Raw genomic sequence first — 19,553 nt, 5'->3', positions numbered from 1 at the left:
GCAGCTCTATTTCACATTATTAATACCATCCTTAATCATAAGACAGAACCCAAATCTTGTTCAGCAGCTCAAACTGCAGATCAAATTATAATCTTCCTTCAAAAGCTTAATTCAGTGTTTAAAGGACTTTCTTTCAATATAATAGGACTATATCTTGTATAAAACTAGAAGAGTTTGCCCAGATATCTCTTTTGTTATTCTAATGTCTTCCTTACTGTTTTCATGCTCACTGGCTCCTGGGTTAGAACCAATTAGAAATATGAGGAAAAGAATTTAAACTTAAAAATTAATTTAGTCACATCCCAGTAAGAAGAAGGTAGATGTTAATTAAAGAAATTTTAAACAAAGCAAATCCTCTCCAGGAATTGAACCCACACCTTTTCATAACACTGTCAATTACCCTATTCACAAGGCAATAGTAAACGAGAAGCACAACAGAATCAGGTGTTGTATTAGCCAACAGAGGATGCTCCTTGATCCTTATGAAAGTAATAAAAATATATTAAGAGAAGCAAAGTAATTAAAATTTTCCATGACTATAGAATGTAGATGAAGTGTATTCCCTCAGTCATTCCAAGGAATATGTGTGCGTAATTTAAGGACATTCAGAGGAAATACAGTATATATCTGCTCCTCAGTGCCAAAATACACCTGAAAAGAGAGCAAATTTCTTTTTTCCAGCTTCAGTTCTGTAAATTCTGTCTAGGATAATGATAGTATATGATTAGCAGAGATGATCTTCCCAAAGTACCAATAGCATTCAAAGGTTTGGATTATCCATTGATATAATGTCTGCATAAGGTATGTAAAACTACACACAGTTTGAACCACTGGGAGCACTATTTAACTGAGAAAAGAGTATCTAAATGACATAACAAGTCTCTTCCATTTCTAATGCCTTTTTTCCATATCTTACAGGGTTTATTCTCAAAGTCAGAGCTTTTTTGTCAAAAAATTGCCTCATTGCTTAACCCACATTATTTTGAGTGAATGACTTCTACGGTGAATATCCATTTTTTCAGAGTTTGACCTACTAAGATAAGACATATGGAGAATATAATGACAGGTCCAGAGATGAGTATCTGTAGTTATAAACATCCAATAAACATCCAGGTGGAAAACTGAGTGACAGCATCAAAATATTCCCTCAGCCAATAGCTTTTATTATATGAAAAAAAAGGAAAAAAAAAAATTGAATAAAGCATCTAAGGTTCTTACATTATGACACTTTTCATTTTGGATTTTCTGAATAATCTTTGAGGAAAAACAAATGCTTCCTAAGGCTGGTGTAGAGTTTACACTACTCTTACCATTCTAGAGAATCTGTAGAATGATGAGACTTATGCCCAAAGTTAATTGAGATTAATTGCTTTGTCCACACCAGCCCCATTCCTAAGTGTGTAAATAAACTTTTTAGAATACATTTTTTTAGTTTGTAATGAGATCTAACTTATTTATCCATAAATCCAGAGTGAATCAATACATGTCAATAGAGTCATCAAAGTCAAATAATTCCTCCAGCCATACACCTAGCTGTTAAAATCAGGCTCTATTCTTCAGCTTTTACAAAGAAACCATCCACTGAATTCAGAATTCATTGTACAAAACTAGAAAAATAAGGATTGAGTTTAGGTTATCACAATCACATTTGTGTTGATACTTCCACTTAGAAACTGCTATTAAGAGAAAAATATTGTTAGTGCATCACCTATACACCAGAACTAAAATGAAAACCTTCCCATGCATCACTTTTTCAATTAAAAATAAACAGAAAACCTGCACTATTATGGGTATGTGTAGTTTTTGTTGTACATATTGATTTGTTAATCTTTGGAAAGAACATTTTTCAAAGAGGTTTATTCTCATCAGCTAAGGGTTTTGTGGTATTGTTTTCTTCTTTTTCAGCAGAAAAGATACTATCTCCTCTTTCCAAAGCATCTTGGACACACGATATATTTTACTAGAAAAAACTCATAAATTATATTTTTCTGTTGCTTTCTTGTTCTGGGCTTTTTTGGCTACTTTAATAGTTATTGCTCACTACAGTAATTTTAAAACAAATTTATGCCCTTGGGTCAGAGCTTTAAAAGGCATCCTATAGTTTATTAAGTGTACATATCCCAAGAATATCAATCGTGGAGTGTGTAAAGGCAGGTAAAGAGAGCACTCCTTACATCCTCATGACAAAAAGTGTAGATGTATGCTTGACTAATATTTCTCCTCCAGCCAGATTATACATTATTGTTGGAGTAAAACCAACAAGAGTGGGGACAGTATTAGTAGATAATTTTCCGGCTTGAATATTGCTGAAAGTTGTTTTTTTTTTTAAATATGCCATTTGTATTCTGATTTTTTTTACATAAACCTCTTGGAATAAGTAAAGAGCTTTTGTGTTCCACAGGAATGTATTGCTTGAATCGTATTTCTGAGCTGCTATCAGTGTGACTAATTACTAGGATGTTGTAGAGAAGGAGTAAAAGCTTTGTATCACTAGGGCTTTCTTCTCTCAGGGTGATAGCCTCTTTCCAAGCACAGCAGCAGACAATGCTAGCAGTCAATGATGACATTCTTATCCTTTCTTGTCCTAAAACCCACTTTGCAGCAGCAGTCCAGAAGCCCAGTTGACGGTTAATAATGTAGAAAGAAAGGAGTATAAAGGTCATGTTTTTTTGTGTGGCATGTACAATAAAATCATATCTCAACATGCAGTGTCCAACACAGGTCAGTGACTCAGAAACACCACCACGAGTAAGAGTTTACACTATTCAAAACACTTCAAATGGCCATGTTAAGGCTGATTTCACTTTTCCTAGAAAGTATTTGTAAATAGTTGGGGTTTGGCCTTTTTTTTATTTTCAAAAAGACCAAAATAATCTTGGGGAAATCAGATGAAGGACTAGAAAGTGTTAGCACTCAGAAAAATGTGACGTTGCAGATATAACAGCAGGTAGGCTCAGGGCTTAGACAGGAGGACAAAAAGCAAACTCTTGGGACACATAAACCCTCAAATTCTGGAACCTAGAATAAAGACTTAGGAAACTCCTAATATTTAATAACATCATTTTTTAAAAGTTGTTCATAAATGTAAAGTGATAAAGAAAGCCTAACCCCAAAACCATGATGAAAAAAAGTGACTCTGGCTGATATTTTTCAAATTATTCAATATCTCTCTGGGAGAGTGTGCATGTAATTTATTCCTAGGCACACCTGTAGTTAGGCTTGCTTCATTGTGCTTGAATTATCAATATTTAGGAGAAGACAAACACGAAAAGCAACAATTTATTAACACAAATATGCTTCTGTCACAACACAGATGCATAGGTGATGAAGGGCATTTCATCCTCCCAGCAGCTTACACAATACCCACACTGCATTGACATATCAGCTGTAAACTTACCTCAGACCTGACAGAGAGCAAACCTTGAATATTAGCAGTATTAACAATTGCATTCCTTGCCTGGACTGAAGACTACTGAACATTCATTTTACTTGTACTGCACTGTCTCCAAGCCTGTGCCCTGTGTATCCACAACACCCTACAGGAACAACAGCTCTGCAGTATCGTAGTGACTGGATCTCTTCCCATCTACAGGTGCATTTACCTAAATATCTCAGTGAATAAATTACAGCAAGCAGAACACATGATGCAATATAAAGGTAAATTTTTGTCTGTATATCACCACCTATAAAGCAAGAAAATCTGCTCTGGAAATATTTATTTTTAATGTGCTTATATTCTGCTGCCAGTATACTTTTATGGAAAGTATTTTCTAAGTATACTGAAACCAATATGCAGACTGTGGGCAACTGCAACTGGTTCTCTATTCAAGTGTTAACATGTCAGTCACTGAGATAATATCTTTCTTATTTATTTGTTGTTTGGTTTTTTTGTGGATTTGGTTTTTTTTGCTTTGTTTTAGTTTTCTTATAATTTAAAAATCCACAAAAAAGAAAAAAAAAACAAAAAAACAACAACAGCAACAACAATAACAAAAAATAACAAAATCCAAAAACACACCAGATCTACTTTACCTGAAAATTGAAATTATTTTTATTATGTCAAGAAATGAGGATTCACTGATGTAGCTTTTTTTTTTTTTTTCTGCTTTTAGTCAGAGGTACATATATCAGGATTTGGAAAGAAGGCATTTATTATATATAAACAAAAAGTATATTTATTTTTTTATTTGTTAGTTGTTTATTATGTTGCAAATGTGTGGAGTTCTTAAATATTAAAATCCACAAATATTTATCTATTTAGATAGGTTGTTTATCTTGAAGAATATTTTCAGAATCATATCAATTTTGAACGTCTAATCATAGAATATTTTTTCTTCTTCAGAATATATATATATATATATTTTCTTTCAGTATGAACAAAGAGAAATAATTTCATATAGATGTCTTTATTCCTCTATGGTTAGATGATATCTTTTAGATAAATAAGGAAGATGAAATAAACAGAGTAAATGAAAGAAGTTTTATGGGTAAAAATTAAATTTATCTGACAACACTAATTGTTATACCTTTAATTTGTGGTCTGAAAAGTGTTGCACTTATATATTTAAATTTGGTTTATGATATAATTGTGTTCACCAATGACTTGACACAGTTTTTTATATTTTTTAAAACATCAATAATTTTAACTCAACAAATGGCCAGAAGTTTTAGCACTGGACAAATGAGAGAACAAATAAGAGTATTTCACAAGTCACGTATTACTCAGGGCTGTGAGCTCTGTTGTCTGCCTTATGGGAACAAAAGACACATTCCCTGCTTCTCTTCTAGCTCATTTCCTACTGCTTCTGTTCAGGTTTCCTACTTTTGGGGAATCAAATGTGCAATTGCCATTTTATCTTGTTAATATTCCACAACATCATAGTTGCTGTCCCACATAAAGCTAACAGCTCAGACTTCAGGGGATTCATCTTTCTGCGCAGTGTGTCGGGGTATTATCTCTCACTGACACAGCATGGGCTTCTTGTACACCATAGCTACCATATAAATATAAAATATACACTTTAGATCTTGTTATATTTTGTGGGTCTGATTTACAGAAAAACTAAATAACTGCAGTGATAAATCTATCTAATGCAAAAAACATGTTTGAAACCACAGTATGTGGTTTGTAATAGAATAAACTTTACAAAAAAAAGAGCTTTCTAAATGTCAGTATTTGTTGAAATACAGTGAAAAAAATCCTTGGGGACCACAAATTGTGTTGTTTCTTTAAAAAAAAAAAAGCAAGAATGTGCTTATAAATATATTTTAAATTATGATGATTGGCAAATTGAAAACATTCTTGCAGCTCCCTTGAAAATTGTGTTTTGGGTAGCTGGTGCTCTGTAACTAGCAGAGATTTAGTTGAAATTTCTCTCTATATGGAAAATTCATTGTTACTTCCAGGTTTTATTTTGCTTGATTTTATGTTTTATGGTTTTTTTCAGTTTAAAGAACAATTTAAAGATCTATATTTTTTTAAGATTAAGATAAATGTTTGATTCAGATAAAACTCACTAATCATTTTTCACAGAGAGTTTTTGGTCTCCTGTTATTAGGGTTTCATTAGAGACTGTCTGCTTTTCATCCTACACCATCAGATGGGATGACAGAAGCCTTCAACAGAGCTTGTCATCCTTATCAGGGCTCAGAGTGTGCATTGAAGCACGGTGAGCTCACAGTGCCTTCAACACACAGCCCCAAGACACACACCAGCATTCACTTTCAAATCTATGACCATGGGACTTTTTCAGCTTAGGGAATTCCTCCTTTCTGCCTCTCAGAAGTTGGGCTGATATAATGTGCATACAGGTATATGATTGCCCTCTTTTCAGCTGGGATAGAGTTAATTTTCTCTAGAAGGAGTGCTGTGTTTTGGATGTGGCATGAGAATAACGATGATAACACACTGATGTTTTGCTTGTTGCTGAGTAGTGCTTACCCTAAGTCAAGGATTTCTCAGTATCATATGGTCTGCCAATGAGCAAGTGCAAAATAAGCTAAGACAGAGCATTGCTGGGAAAGCTGACCAAAAAAAAACCTGGCTAAGGGGATACTCCACAGCATGTCATGAGAATTGGCCAGGAAGAGGTGACAGTCACAGTTCAGGGATGGACTGGCATAGGTCAGTGGGCGTTGAGCAATTTTATTCGAGATCTCTTCTTTTTTCTTGGGCTTTATTCCTCTCTATTATTTTCATTAGAATTATTATTAATAAAAATATTTTGGTTTTGTTTCAATTATTAAATTATTATTTCAAACCAAGAGGTTGGGTTCTTTTCTGATTCTCCTCCCTACTGGTCAGGGAATGAATAAGTGAGCATCTGTACAGTACTTAGGTGCTGTCTGGGGTAGAAACACAGCAACAGTGTACACAGAGAAACTAAATGCAAGATTAAGTAGACCTTCTGTAATGTCAACCCACCTGGCCTTGATGATTATTGCTGGGAGCAATTCATCAAGAAACTGATTTCAGTAAGGAGCATGATCCAAGAGGAATCATTTGGAATAGCTCATTAACCTTGTAACATGGGAGTGCCCAAAATTTTTTACTTCATTTAATTACTTTCTGTTTATGTTTAAGCTTTAATTATTTTTCCCATTAACTTTTACTTCAGATTGTTTTGTACATGAACCTTTATGAATCCATATAATTACATTTCATATTTGAGTATATACAAATGAAATGTATAAACATATGTAAAGTTTTTCTATATTTAAGTATTAAATTTTATAAATATTTGTGTACTTATTTACATATAGGTACATATGGAAAATTCTTTGTATTTTCAGACATGAGCTCTTCCTGATCTGAAAGCAAAAATGTGAACCATCAGCAGCTGCTCAGAGAGCAAATGGACATGACAGTTTCAACAAATGGAAACTTGCCAACTAAAAGTCAAATGAAAACGTGTGGAGTATGATACTGACAAAAGTGGCAGCTGCTGTTTTTGCTTTCCTTTTCTGTCATTCTTGGTAAAGTGTAATTTGTGGCTGGTCACAGTCACACTGTGCAAGCATAGGGTTGTATGAAAATATTTGGGGTTGTGACTTTGTCAAAAATCACGGCTCCCTGTCAAATCCTAGGCAGTACTGAAAAAAACAGATCCGGGCAAGCGCAATCTGTGGGACCCAAAGTGATAGAAGCCTGCCTGCTGAGGGACCTGGCTCTGTAAAGCTGCTCAGTTATTTGTTAAAGGTCACGGCATGTGGAGGAGTCTCTTGAGGCTTGGAGGAATGTAATGATCATTGTCATCTTCAAGAAGGTATGAAGGAGGATTGGTGACCCTCTACTGAACTGATGAGTTTCATCTCATTCCCCAGGAAGGTGGTGAACCAAATAATCCTGGAAACCTTCACTAAAATATGAATGAGATGGTGGCTCTTGGGTGTTGTCAGTATGGATTTATGAAGGGGAAAGCATGCCTAATCAACCTGATAATCACCTTCTATGATGAAATGGCTGACAAGGTGGATGAGGGCAGAGTGGTAGATGTTGTGTAACTTGACTTCAGCAAGGTTTTCCACAATGTCATAATATTCCATTGACAAATTGTTGAATTTCACATTTTTTAAAAGGACATTGAAATTTTTTGTAAGCTTCCTGAACTACCAGGATCAAAAGTGGATCTATTAGTGGAGCAAAGTTCAGATGGAGGGCAGTCATTAATGGTGTGCTCTAGGGGTCAAGACTAAACCAATACTTTTTCACTTAAGTAATGATGTGATGATGGGATATACTGCACCCAAAATGAGTTTCCAGAAGATACAACAATGGGAATGTTGCTTAGATCAGATCATTGTGTTGCCATTCAAAGGGAACTTAACAGGCAGAGAGGAGTCTCACACATTTCAACAAAAGGAAATGTCAAGTGTATCTTGAGGTAGCGGTATCTGGTGAGGGCTTTGCAGAAAAAGACCTAGTGATCCTGGTAGGAACCAAGTTGAATGTTTGACTTTGTCGCCAACAGCCTCCTGGGCTGCATAAGGAGAAGTGTTTCTTACAGGCTGAGGAAGGTGACCCTTCCCCTCTGTCCATGACATGTGAAATACCTTTGGAGTACAGTTCTCAGTCCTGGTTTTGCCAGTTCAAGACATGGGCTGGGGACAGTCCAATGAAGGACCGCAAAGATAATAATCTTTTCTGATCACTATCAAGAGACTCATTCACCTGTAGTATGAGGAGAGGCTGAAACACTGGATCTGTTTTGCCTGGAGACAGAATTGCTTAAGAGGTATTTCACTAGTGTATAAATACCTGCTGGGGGAATTGACAGCTTTGGTATGTGAGGACAATCATCGCATGGCTGTGAACATAGAGATAAAAATACCAAAAAAAAAAAAAATTAAAAAAAAAAAAGGCAATTAATGCAAAATTACCTTGGGTTTGGGAGATATCTTTTGCAAGAAAGAAAACATCACTCTCAGACAGGCTAACTTCTATCAGCATGAAGACATTCAGAAAAACAGGCAGGGCAGTTGAATCTGATTTCTTCTTATTGCTGTTTTTCTTTCTCTGCTCTGTTTCTTCAAACTACCTCTCCCAACAGAAATTAGGGTCTCCTGCTCTGGAGCTGGGATCAACTTTGTGTATTATGCATGTCTCTTAACCAATGACTGCAACCAGTTCTCTTCCAAAACTTAAAGACACATTTAATATCACATCCTTCTCTCCGCTGTTGTTGGCTACTTGTCGGCTACATACTCTTTCTTCCTCCTCATATTCATAGGTTTTTTCTCTCTTCCACAGCTTTCATTTTTTTCAAATTGTATTATTCCTCCATGAAAGATAAATATCTAAATAGAAAGCTATCCAAAGTACCATTAAAATTGAGGATTTCATACCTGATGTCCTTCCTTCTCTCCCCTTATTCCTTCTTAATTCTTTCGTTTCACCTACTCTCACATGATTGTACATATGTGTAATGAAACTCTTCAGGGGAAAGGATTATAGCTAATTTATCTGCTTGTATAATATCTTAGAGTACTAACAGATTAAACAACTCTCTTGGGTAGACAAGGCAGTTTAAGATAGGAAAAGAAATTTTGCAAAACATTTTTGTTTTTATAGAGTGTTTGGTCAGAGAGAGGGCTGCTGCTTTGTCATCACAATGTAATGACAGATCTCCTACTATGTTTAGTATTTGAAGGTCACAGAGCAGAATTTATTTTAAAGTTCTTAAGATATCTTCTCCCTAACCCTTTCTATAAATATCCACTTTCCCATATTGAAGCCCTGCAATAGATTTTAATTTTAACCATGATTGAAGCATATTTTTGCAGAGACTTCAAAGAAAGAAGACTTTTTAAAGCCTTGGTATAATAACCTGAAATTCAATGTGCCCTAAGCTTTGTTCTTCATGTGTTAAAAAATACTAGAAAAAATAGAGCTTGTTTATAATAGTCCCATGAAATGATAGTTTATGTCTTCTAGCAATTGTTATGAACTCAGGAAAAAAAATAATAAAGGAAGGATAATTTTCTTACCTTCCATCAATCAAAGTGACTCCCAATACCAAAGACAAAAATAGTATTATGGAAAGTTTTGATATTTTAGAATACTTAAAGTAAACTGCATTTAAGATGGAACAAATTGGTACTAAATTCATAGGTCCATCCTAAAGAAATTTGTTTTTAATAGTATTCAATTCAAATGGCAAGCTTTTCAAGAAAATGTATTATTTACAAAGAAAATCATGATATACACTTATATTTTCTCATCATCACATATTATGAACCAGAATTCATCAACAAAAGCATATGGAATGTCATAGAAAGCATATGGAAATGCAATTTATTTCTAGTTATGTCACAAAAACCACAGAAGGATATCTTTGTTTAGGATGGAAGCGATTCTGTTTTCTACTGTCCTCATATACACCATATTCATTGACCACACTCAATCTAACAATTACCTTAAAGAACAGATAAATCTGAAATACTGTACTTCATTTATCATCTAGGGAGCGCTCTTTGTTTGCAATTTCCATGGTTACAGGTGAAGCTTTTTAGTGAGTCTTTAAAGTAAGCAATTAAGACAACCACAACGAACCATGGAAACAAAAGCAGAAAAAGTGGACTATGGGTTAAGATGAGAAACTGTGGGCCTAGAATATGTTTAAATGACAAGGTGTGCCAGTCAAGATTTTGCTTTAAGTAGTATCTTTGATAAAAGGAAAAACAAAAACAAAAACACAAAGGGAAAATTTTGTCAAATAATGACAATACAGAAGCTATTATTATTTTGTACGTAAACAAAGTAAACCAAGTCCAATTGCATAGCACTATTTCACAACCGGCTTCATTTTAAACCGGGGTTTTTATGAACTTTAAAAGAAAATGTAATACAAAAGGAGTTTCCTTAAATATTTCAGATGTGCAGAAGTGTTTTTCAACAATTACACTGATAATTCACGCACTATATTTTGCCATTTCCAGTATTGCCAGCCTTGTAATATGTATTTATGCATTCATGTAATTGGAATTGCTCACTAGAATATTTTCAGAAACAGGTCCTTTTCCTTTTTTCTTTAATTTATTTGAGATTTTAAGAGCAAAGGGAAGCTTTGCAGTCAAATGAAATGCCATTTTTTCAACCCCATTCTTACCTGTTACTCTATTTAATCTACAGTAATATTTTCAGATTTAAGTCCACACCATCTTTCTTTCCTTCCCTATTCCTGTACCCTTACTGGTGCCTCCTCATTGCCTGCTTTGGCAGCAGTAGGCAGCACGGATTTCCCCGGGCATAATTCTCAGGCCCTGCTATGGTTTATTCACCAGGGCTGTCCTCTGTCACATGCCTCCTGTAAGGCTTGAACAGCTCCCTGCTGGCACACACCTCTGCAAACCTGGGACAGGGGCTTTAGACACCTGTGCAGTTCCAGGAGAACAGGAGCTTGCTCTGTCTGCTTGAAGCTCCTCTGACACAAACCAGCTCTCACCTGACATTTGTGCCTGCTTCCTGTAGGGTCTTTTAACTTTGTGACTTTGACTCAAGGTGGCACTTAGCACTCAAGGCTGGCTCACAGTTAAGGCAGATGGGATATCTCTATTGACTTATCTCTTCTTGGCAGTATCCATATTTTAAGTTTCTAACTGAGCCATTTACAGCATCCTTAAATGAGCTGCTAATTATTTTTATGTATTTTAGATGAGTGCCTGGAAGACTTTTACTTTAGCCTTACAATCACATGTAGATGTTCACAAATGTATGACTCTTTTTGCTTTTTTCCTCCTTATGAAACAATATCCAAAGTTTCCCTTTTCTTTTCCTTTAATTAGTTACACAAAATTTTAATTAAATATAGAAATAAATCAGAGTAGAGACAGCTTCTCAGGGAAAGTGGAGCAGTGTTCCATAAAAAGAATAGTTAGATATGTACACATGTTCATAGATACACCGATAGACACACATAGGTGTATATATAGACAAAAACACAGAGCATACTCACTAGTTTTCCCTGAGATCATTTATCCCCTCCAAAACTCCACCCACACAGAATAAATTCAGGGAAGAATAGTTATTTAACAAACAAACAAACAAACAGACAGACAAAAAACCTTGATATATAAAACATTTATAATTTTGTTTCTCATTTTTTCTTCCTTTGCTCTTCTCTTTTTATTTTTCAATTTCAACCAAACATTTCATTTTTTTCTGTTTGAGTCTGTCTTCCACTTTTTTTTGTCCCATGTCACTTTCCTTCTTGTTACTGATTCTTAGCTTCTACTATTCCACATCCCCATGAAACTGACTGTCCTCTGCCAGAATTTCCTCTGCTGATCAAAGGCTCAAGACAGACATACTGCATCAGCTTCCAAGCAACATAATCAAAAGTTTTCTGTTTTGGAATGCTAGAAGGCACTGTCAAAAAGTATCATGGAACTATGCTAGCCAGAATTTACAATTATTTCAAGGTTTACAGTGCAGTCTTCATTTAAAGTAAACTGGAAAAACAAGTCCTGATTCAGTGAATTGCAGTGTTGCATAAAGGCTGGGCTTACATACACACCCTTGAAATAAGTAGGCTTTTGTTATTCTTGTCTTCAAGCAGTATATAAAATTAGGAGAGTCAACTGCTCCTTTCTATGGTAAAGCAAGCCTTAGGAATGTATTTGAGTGATTTATGATGGATTCTTCAGAATTCTAGGAGCATTATAATGTAAAGAGATCAGAAAATAATATTCTAATATTCTAATAATGTCTAAGAGACTGAAGAGTAATGTGAAAGATTATTTCATTTTATCACAAAATATCCCCATTCTATGTCTCTGCTATAAGATAACTGTAATTACTTAGGTGTAGAACATTTTTGGAATGTACTTACAAAAGTCAAGGTTCATATAAGATACTTAAACCATTGTCTTGCTGTCACAATTTGTGTAATACTTCAAATTATATTAAAAAAGAGCAAAAGCAGAGTTTCAAATGCTATAAAATGACTAGTGTATAGTAATCTAGATACAATGGAAGATTTACAATATTATCACCATCTTTTCCTTGCATATTTCATTATACATTTCAGATAATTCCTTATTATCAGAATTAATCTCCAGAAACTGAATTAATTTTACTTGCAGTCTTTGATTTTTCTTCATGTCTTCCTCATATCTCTTGCTATTATTGGTATGTTCTTACAATATTTTTTTTGGTGGCATTGCATGTTGTTAACCTACATTTTAGAGGCCACTTCTTATTTTGTACTAGAGCATTTACCATTGTTTGAATACTGTTATTGCCACTTGAACAATGCTTCTTGAAAGAGTTAGATGAAGTCAATATGTTCTTGATACTCATGTTGGTCTGATGATGTCCTTTAAAAGTGAATGGTGAGATTCTATTGGTTCCAGTGACAATAAAATTTGAATAATGGTTGAAACTGCTCATTCTAAGCTAATTCTATTATAACAAAGAAAACATACTTGATCTTTCACCTGTGAAATATTTTAATGTTAGTGGAAAGTCCCTCATCAGTCAATGTTAATGTCAAATTACAAACTCATACTCAAAATGAGTAAGATGTTGAAACAATTATCTCTTATTTGGCAAATAAGTTCTGTTTTATATATCACTAATTTTTTCCATTGTTCTATCATACCCTGTAAGTTCTTTTTATTTCCTCATGCAATCTTTAATTTTGTATAATCCTTACTAAAACCACAATCATTGTCCTCCAGGCATTTTAATAAAACATGCTTCAAATGTCTCCTTAAGACCCTATGTTTTAATTTGAATTAACAGCTTTTTTCAGCTACAAATTTTCACTATCATTCCAGGATTTTGTTTGCCTGAATTTGATCAAACAGTGGCATCCAGTGGGAAAAGTAGATTTATATTCCCAAGACATGTAGCTATTGATATATGTATCAGCTATGTTTATTTTAGAAAGGGAAGAATATTAATAACCTAGGAGAAATATTTTTTTTTTTAAATTTTGTAAGTAAGAGTAAGGCTGGCTTATTAACATGATTCAATCTTTGCCACAGTAAGAACATGACTTCGGTTACTCTTTGATTCCCATACATTTTGCTGTACTCTTCTCATTTTATGAAAGCACAATTTAAACCGTTATCAGTTTCTGACGATTGCTTCTGCTACTGCTATCTTCTCTGAACAAGAGGTACAGTATTGAGTACAACCTACTAATGTCTTGATGAGAAATACAGATGATTAATGACCTTGAAGTCTACTTTTTTCTGGCTTTAATGTACATGAATACATCATGCTTCACTCAAGCTATATTCATGTTAGCTGTCTAGAAATTTTTGAGTTAACACTTCAATCTAAAATAAAAATAAAATATTGAGAAATTCTATGGCAGAAGCGAGATAATGAAAGCATGAAATATCTGGGAAACATTAATGTCTCCAAGTTCAGGTCCTTCAAACTCACTTTATAGATGAAGACTTCCCTCACACTGCCCTCCACCTCCATCCCATGTTTCTACTTGTTGGAAGCTCTCTGCAAGTAAACACTGATCTAATCAGCCTACGGCATTTTACATGTACCCAGCAAGAAAAAAAAAGATATTTAAAAGAAATTATGCAAGTGATTTTCATTGTTAGATACACAGAGTTTTCCTATTTGAAATCTGGACAGTTTAATTTGTCCTGCACAAATTTCATATAGTATAATAGTGATTTGCTTTTACACAAACTAAGTTTTGGATTAAATTTTAAGTAGTTAATTTCTGTGTGAGCTTAAGTTGGTAAATGCTTGTTCATTGTTACTTCATTAGCCTAGGTGATGGTTGGTGTGGTAGTGAAGTAAGAGAAACCATTGCCACCATAGCTAGGATGGTAACAGGATTTTTAACCAGAGAAGAGCCCAACTTACTGCCAAGAGGAGACAGACAGTAATGATGGATTTGGATAGGGAGACATGTATTTGTGCATAACTGCAGTCTTTATCAATTGGTGCAGATGTCAGTGGGGCCTAATTCTTATTACCCAGGAATGTTCCACTTGGAAGACAGGAACTAGAGAAAGTAGAAGATTCTGTCACTGAGTTAACACAGGCACTCACAGACACACCTAAGTTACTGCCAGGAAAATCATACGAGTATTTAATTTTAAATGTAGAATTTAAAGATTCTGATTTCTAGATCATATTGTGGTTAATAAGGGAGAAGGAGTGTTTAGTAAGTCAGGTAAGTCACCTTAAAACTACAGGCATGAAATACAGACACTATAAAAGGAAGAGACCTGCCCAGGGTCAGAAATTAAAATATGAGAAACAAATGAGGAACAAAGTTGTCTTGTCCTGTCCCTATCTGATCTTTTAATCATTATTTGGTTAAAAAGTCAAAGATCATATAGAGATTATTTACTCTTTCAGATGTAAAGTTTTAGGTAGGTTTTTGTGTGGTTTTTTGTTATCTTTTTTTCAAAGATTGCAAGGGCCTTCAATCACAGGAAATGAAAAAATTAAAAAGCCAAGCCCCCAAATTGAAACAAAAAAACCCCAAACCCAAAACACAGAAATTGAACAAACCTGAAAGTAGCTCACAGTCACCCAGTCTTGCTACTGCTGGCAAAATTCCCAAAGTTTTGCAATAATTTTGCAAAACCACAGTACTGCAGTTTGCCAGACTTCTTTTGTCTAGATCAGTTTTGACTGTGTTTGGTTTTGAATCTATTTTTTTAAATATATTTAGTTGTAGCTTCAATGTTTTCTAAAGACAAGGGTTCTGCATCTACTTTGTTTTATAGATGTTTACTTTTGTATGAAACAAGAATGGATTTTTTTTTTTTATTTTTTTTCTTGTCTATGGTACCAGGAGTTTATTAGTATTTTTAAGTGTTAGGTGGATGATAGATGATTTAAAAATTAAAAAAAAACAAAAAACCAAAACAAAACAGCAAAAACAAACAAACAAAATATAATAAAATTTTCAGCTAAACACATTTTGATATGCCAAATATCATAGAAAATTATCCTTTTTAATAGGGAATATTAAGAAGCCAAGCTTTTTAAAGAACTCATTATTTACAAAAATGCACTCTTTGCAATCAAACCAAACATTATGGAAACATAATATAATCTGAAAATTACTGATAAAATACATCTTCCAAAAGAGAAATTTCTTTAGGATTCTGTATTAACAAGTCATCACATTTCAGGCATGCTGACAAAACCCATATAGAAATTTGAAGAAGTTAAAATTAAAAGCACTATGAGCTAATCTTAACAAAGAATGGGACATTTGAGATTTAACCTCCCTGTTGTAACATTTCTTTTTTAATAGAGAGATGATCCCCCTATATTTTAGGATATGACTAATATTCTATGATACTGTAAATCTTGTTTCTCTGAATGAAATGAAATTAAAAAGGAAGTGGGTTTTCATAGTAGAAAATGATCAGTTGTTGACACCAGATTTGGTCCTCTTTGATTCTAATACTGAAAATACAAAATGGCAGGCAGCTTCATTCTCAGCTACCCATCTTTGTTGTACTTAGGAGGATGAGAAATAGAAGTCATGATTCTGTTTAGTAATTGAAAAAAAATTAAAAAGTAAGAAAAATCAGTCTGTAGATCTGACCAGTGTAATCCACTGTAACTATTCAAGCTATTTCTGAGAGAAAGAGACAGATTTCAGAGAAAGAGAAAGATGTCTGGTGCTTTAGAGGAATGCTGAAATTCTCATGTCCTACCCATCATGCTTTCTCAAAAGCCACAAGAGCAACATTCTGCACTCCCAGGTACTGTTCTGTATCTTTGGGCCAATACTGACTTCCCATTACATTTTCACTATTCCGTTTCCTTTTGTCTCCACAGCTGTAGAGGCCTTGATATTCCTGAACTCCTGCTCTTATGCGAGTACTTCACTTCTATTCTGAGTGGTCATGATAGCTATTCTGTAACAAAATCCAAATTAAGTTGGAGATGGAGGGAGGGTAAGAGAACGGAAATGACTGGGCAGACAGGAAGAAAAGGTGAATGAAAGGAATTATGAGTTTTCACCAGATGTTTGTGCATTTTTGTTCTGTCTCTTCATTTTAATTTTGCAGTGGAAACACTGCAATCTGTATTTCCTCTTTGAAAGTTTACAGCAATTCTGTATTTTGGGGGGAGGTTTCTTCTAATTAATTGTCTACAGTTTCTGCATGATTTATTTCTTTTATTCATCATAACCTAATTGCTTCCCACCAAGAGCTAGTTGACAGAACTGTCAATTTCTTTATGTCCTTCTGTTAGCCTGACTCACTGATTCATCATCTGCCTCCTTCAGATACACTCAGCACCATTTTTGATGGGTTGGCAAGCAGGAAGATCTGTCACACTGCCAGCATATTTTTCATTCTTCAGATGTACCCTTTCCAGCTCTGTGACTGAAGAGGCTTTATAGATGTTTAGCTGACTGTCCATGATCAGCAAAAACAGCTGATAGAGATAGGACATGAATTTACAATGTGTTCTCCCTCAGCATACTCAGTATTTTCTATTTGAAACAGCAGCCAGTGGTAAACTGGGTAGTGTTATATAACAATTACCCTCCCAAGGCTTGTCAAGACACCTACTATGTCTTCCTGTAAGGCAACCTGTTCATCTGAATTCTCTTAGAAAGGAATTTCAAAAAGCTTCACGAATAAGGAATAGTTCTCATACTCTGTAGGGTAAAAGAAACAGTTCTAACCTGATTCCCATAATACAGAGATATAGAAAGAAAGATCCTTGGGATTACAAAATTTTAGTTCTAATGGTAAATTTTTTAAGGACCCTTCCCTTCCCTTCCCTTCCCTTCCCTTCCCTTCCCTTCCCTTCCCTTCCCTTCCCTTCCCTTCCCTTCCCTTCCCTTCCCTTCCCTTCCCTTCCCTTCCCTTCCCTTCCCTTCCCTTCCCTTCCCTTCCCTTCCCTTCCCTTCCCTTCCCTTCCCTTCCCTTCCCTTCCCTTCCCTTCCCTTCCCTTCCCTTCCCTTCCCTTCCCTTCCCTTCCCTTCCCTTCCCTTCCCTTCCCTTCCCTTCCCTTCCCTTCCCTTCCCTTCCCTTCCCTTCCCTTCCCGACACTCTCAGCTGTGCCCTGTGTATCACAAGCAGATATGGAGCCAGGTTTAGAGAATATTTTTAAGCACCATTCTAAATGACTGCACTGTGTAAGCTTTTGGAGAGGGCTCACAAATGCAAAACAGCAAGCTTCCAAAACCTGAACACATTTGTGAACTGAGCCAGCAAACAAGTTTTGAAACAATGCAATTACACAAGCCTGATGGAGAAGAGTAACCCACACAGATTTATTCTGTGCTTCCTCACAAACAGGTTTGATTAATTTTTCTTTACTTCTATTCCCCTTAGTTGTGTGTTCCCATAAACTCAAGTTCTCGATCATTTTTACATCTTCTGCTTGTACCGCTGCTTGCATTGTAAGGCAGTCTTGTGTTATTTATTATTCAGATGTAACAGAGATCAGATTCCAGTCATTTTTATGAACTATGCAATATATCTTGTTAGACTTGAGAGCAATAATATAAAATATGCAAATAGATGAAAGTTAAAATCAAAAATATGCAAAAGTTGTTTATTTCTTTCTTGAAGCAGATCTAGGGAGAAATAAAGACCAAATGACAGTGTTGTTAATAAAATTTACTATGAAAAATATTTTGCAGATACCATCTAATGAGCTTGTTTTTTTGTTTTTTTTTCTGTAATTATTTGGAAATCTAGGTACACTTACCTTACCTAACTGCCCCATAGATACTTAAGACTGTGGAAAAGCAACCTGTTGGCATTCAGTCACTCAAAGCTTCAGATGTGCAATTCCCACAAGTCACTTATGCTAAACAGGCCAGTGAGGAGCACCCAGAAAAGAGAACTTTTTCTCAAATTGTCTCCTGTATCCAAGTACTAAATTCAGCATCCAACTGGGTACTTTGGGAACTTAGTGCCTAAAAATTCCTCTAGGAGCTATGCAGTTACATCTTAAAATAAAATATTTATTTTTATGTATTCACTTGTCAGATATTTATTCTCTTAAAACCCTTGTGTTTGGCCTTTTTCAGCTAATAACAATGGTCAGTGAAAAGTGTTTTTCAGATAGCTTAGCCATGTATTCTCACAGTTAATATAGCTTAGGAGTTCAAAGCAGTCTTTTTGTATTTTCATAAATATGATTGGGTAAGAAAAATGTCCCTTCAAATTGCAAACTGAAAGTGCAAATACACAGCAGATGTTACTGACATTTCTTTAGAAGCAACGAATTTCATTCACAAAACATCACAGTTCATTTGATTAATATCCCTTAATGTAATCGTGTTCCAAATTTTCATATGAGTCTTTTTTTCTCAGTGAGAAAGAGTAAAACAGAAATAGAAATAGAAATAGAAATAGAAATAGAAATAGAAATAGAAATAGAAATAGAAATAGAAATAGAAATAGAAATAGAAATAGAAATAGAAATAGAAAGAAATAGAAATAGAAATAGAAATAGAAATAGAAATAGAAATAGAGGTAAGAATGCAATTGTTCACCAATTGGCTGGTCAATTTTACAGATTTCAGGAATTCAGATTTCAAGGATTTTACAAATTTTTCAGATTTTCCTTCTAAGCAGATATAGCAGATCTCAGTTTATATTTGGAATTTGGTCCCATTTCTTTTTATTATTATTTATTATTTTTATATATATTATTATTATTATTTATTTATTCTGTTTATTATTAAGATTGAAACACAGAGTCCTAGAGAGAAGGCACCAGTTGGCCACTACTCATATTCAGTTACCCAACATGTGAAAACTTTAGTAAGTTATTTAGACTGAAATTGTGGAAACAACATGAATCACACTAAAAATATTAAAGAAATTACCCCCCCCCTTACTTTCAAGTCTTTCATGTTGACTATTATATATATATATTTTGTCTTGTGCATTATTTCTGATCATATGTTTGTGAATGAAGTTAAATGATGATATTTGGCACAACCTAGCTAATAAAATGTGTATTTGCAATTGTCTTTTGTTATTAATTTCTTTTTAAATTATGATCTTACACTATAAAATAAAGCAAAATGCATAATCTGAATAGCATAATATGTCTTTCTTAGTTAGCTTCACTA

Source organism: Poecile atricapillus, chromosome W (genome assembly GCF_030490865.1).
Source record: "Poecile atricapillus isolate bPoeAtr1 chromosome W, bPoeAtr1.hap1, whole genome shotgun sequence".
Taxonomy (NCBI): Eukaryota; Metazoa; Chordata; class Aves; order Passeriformes; family Paridae; genus Poecile; species Poecile atricapillus.
The sequence above is the reverse complement of the archived record's forward strand: the minus strand, read 5'-3'. Positions refer to the sequence as shown.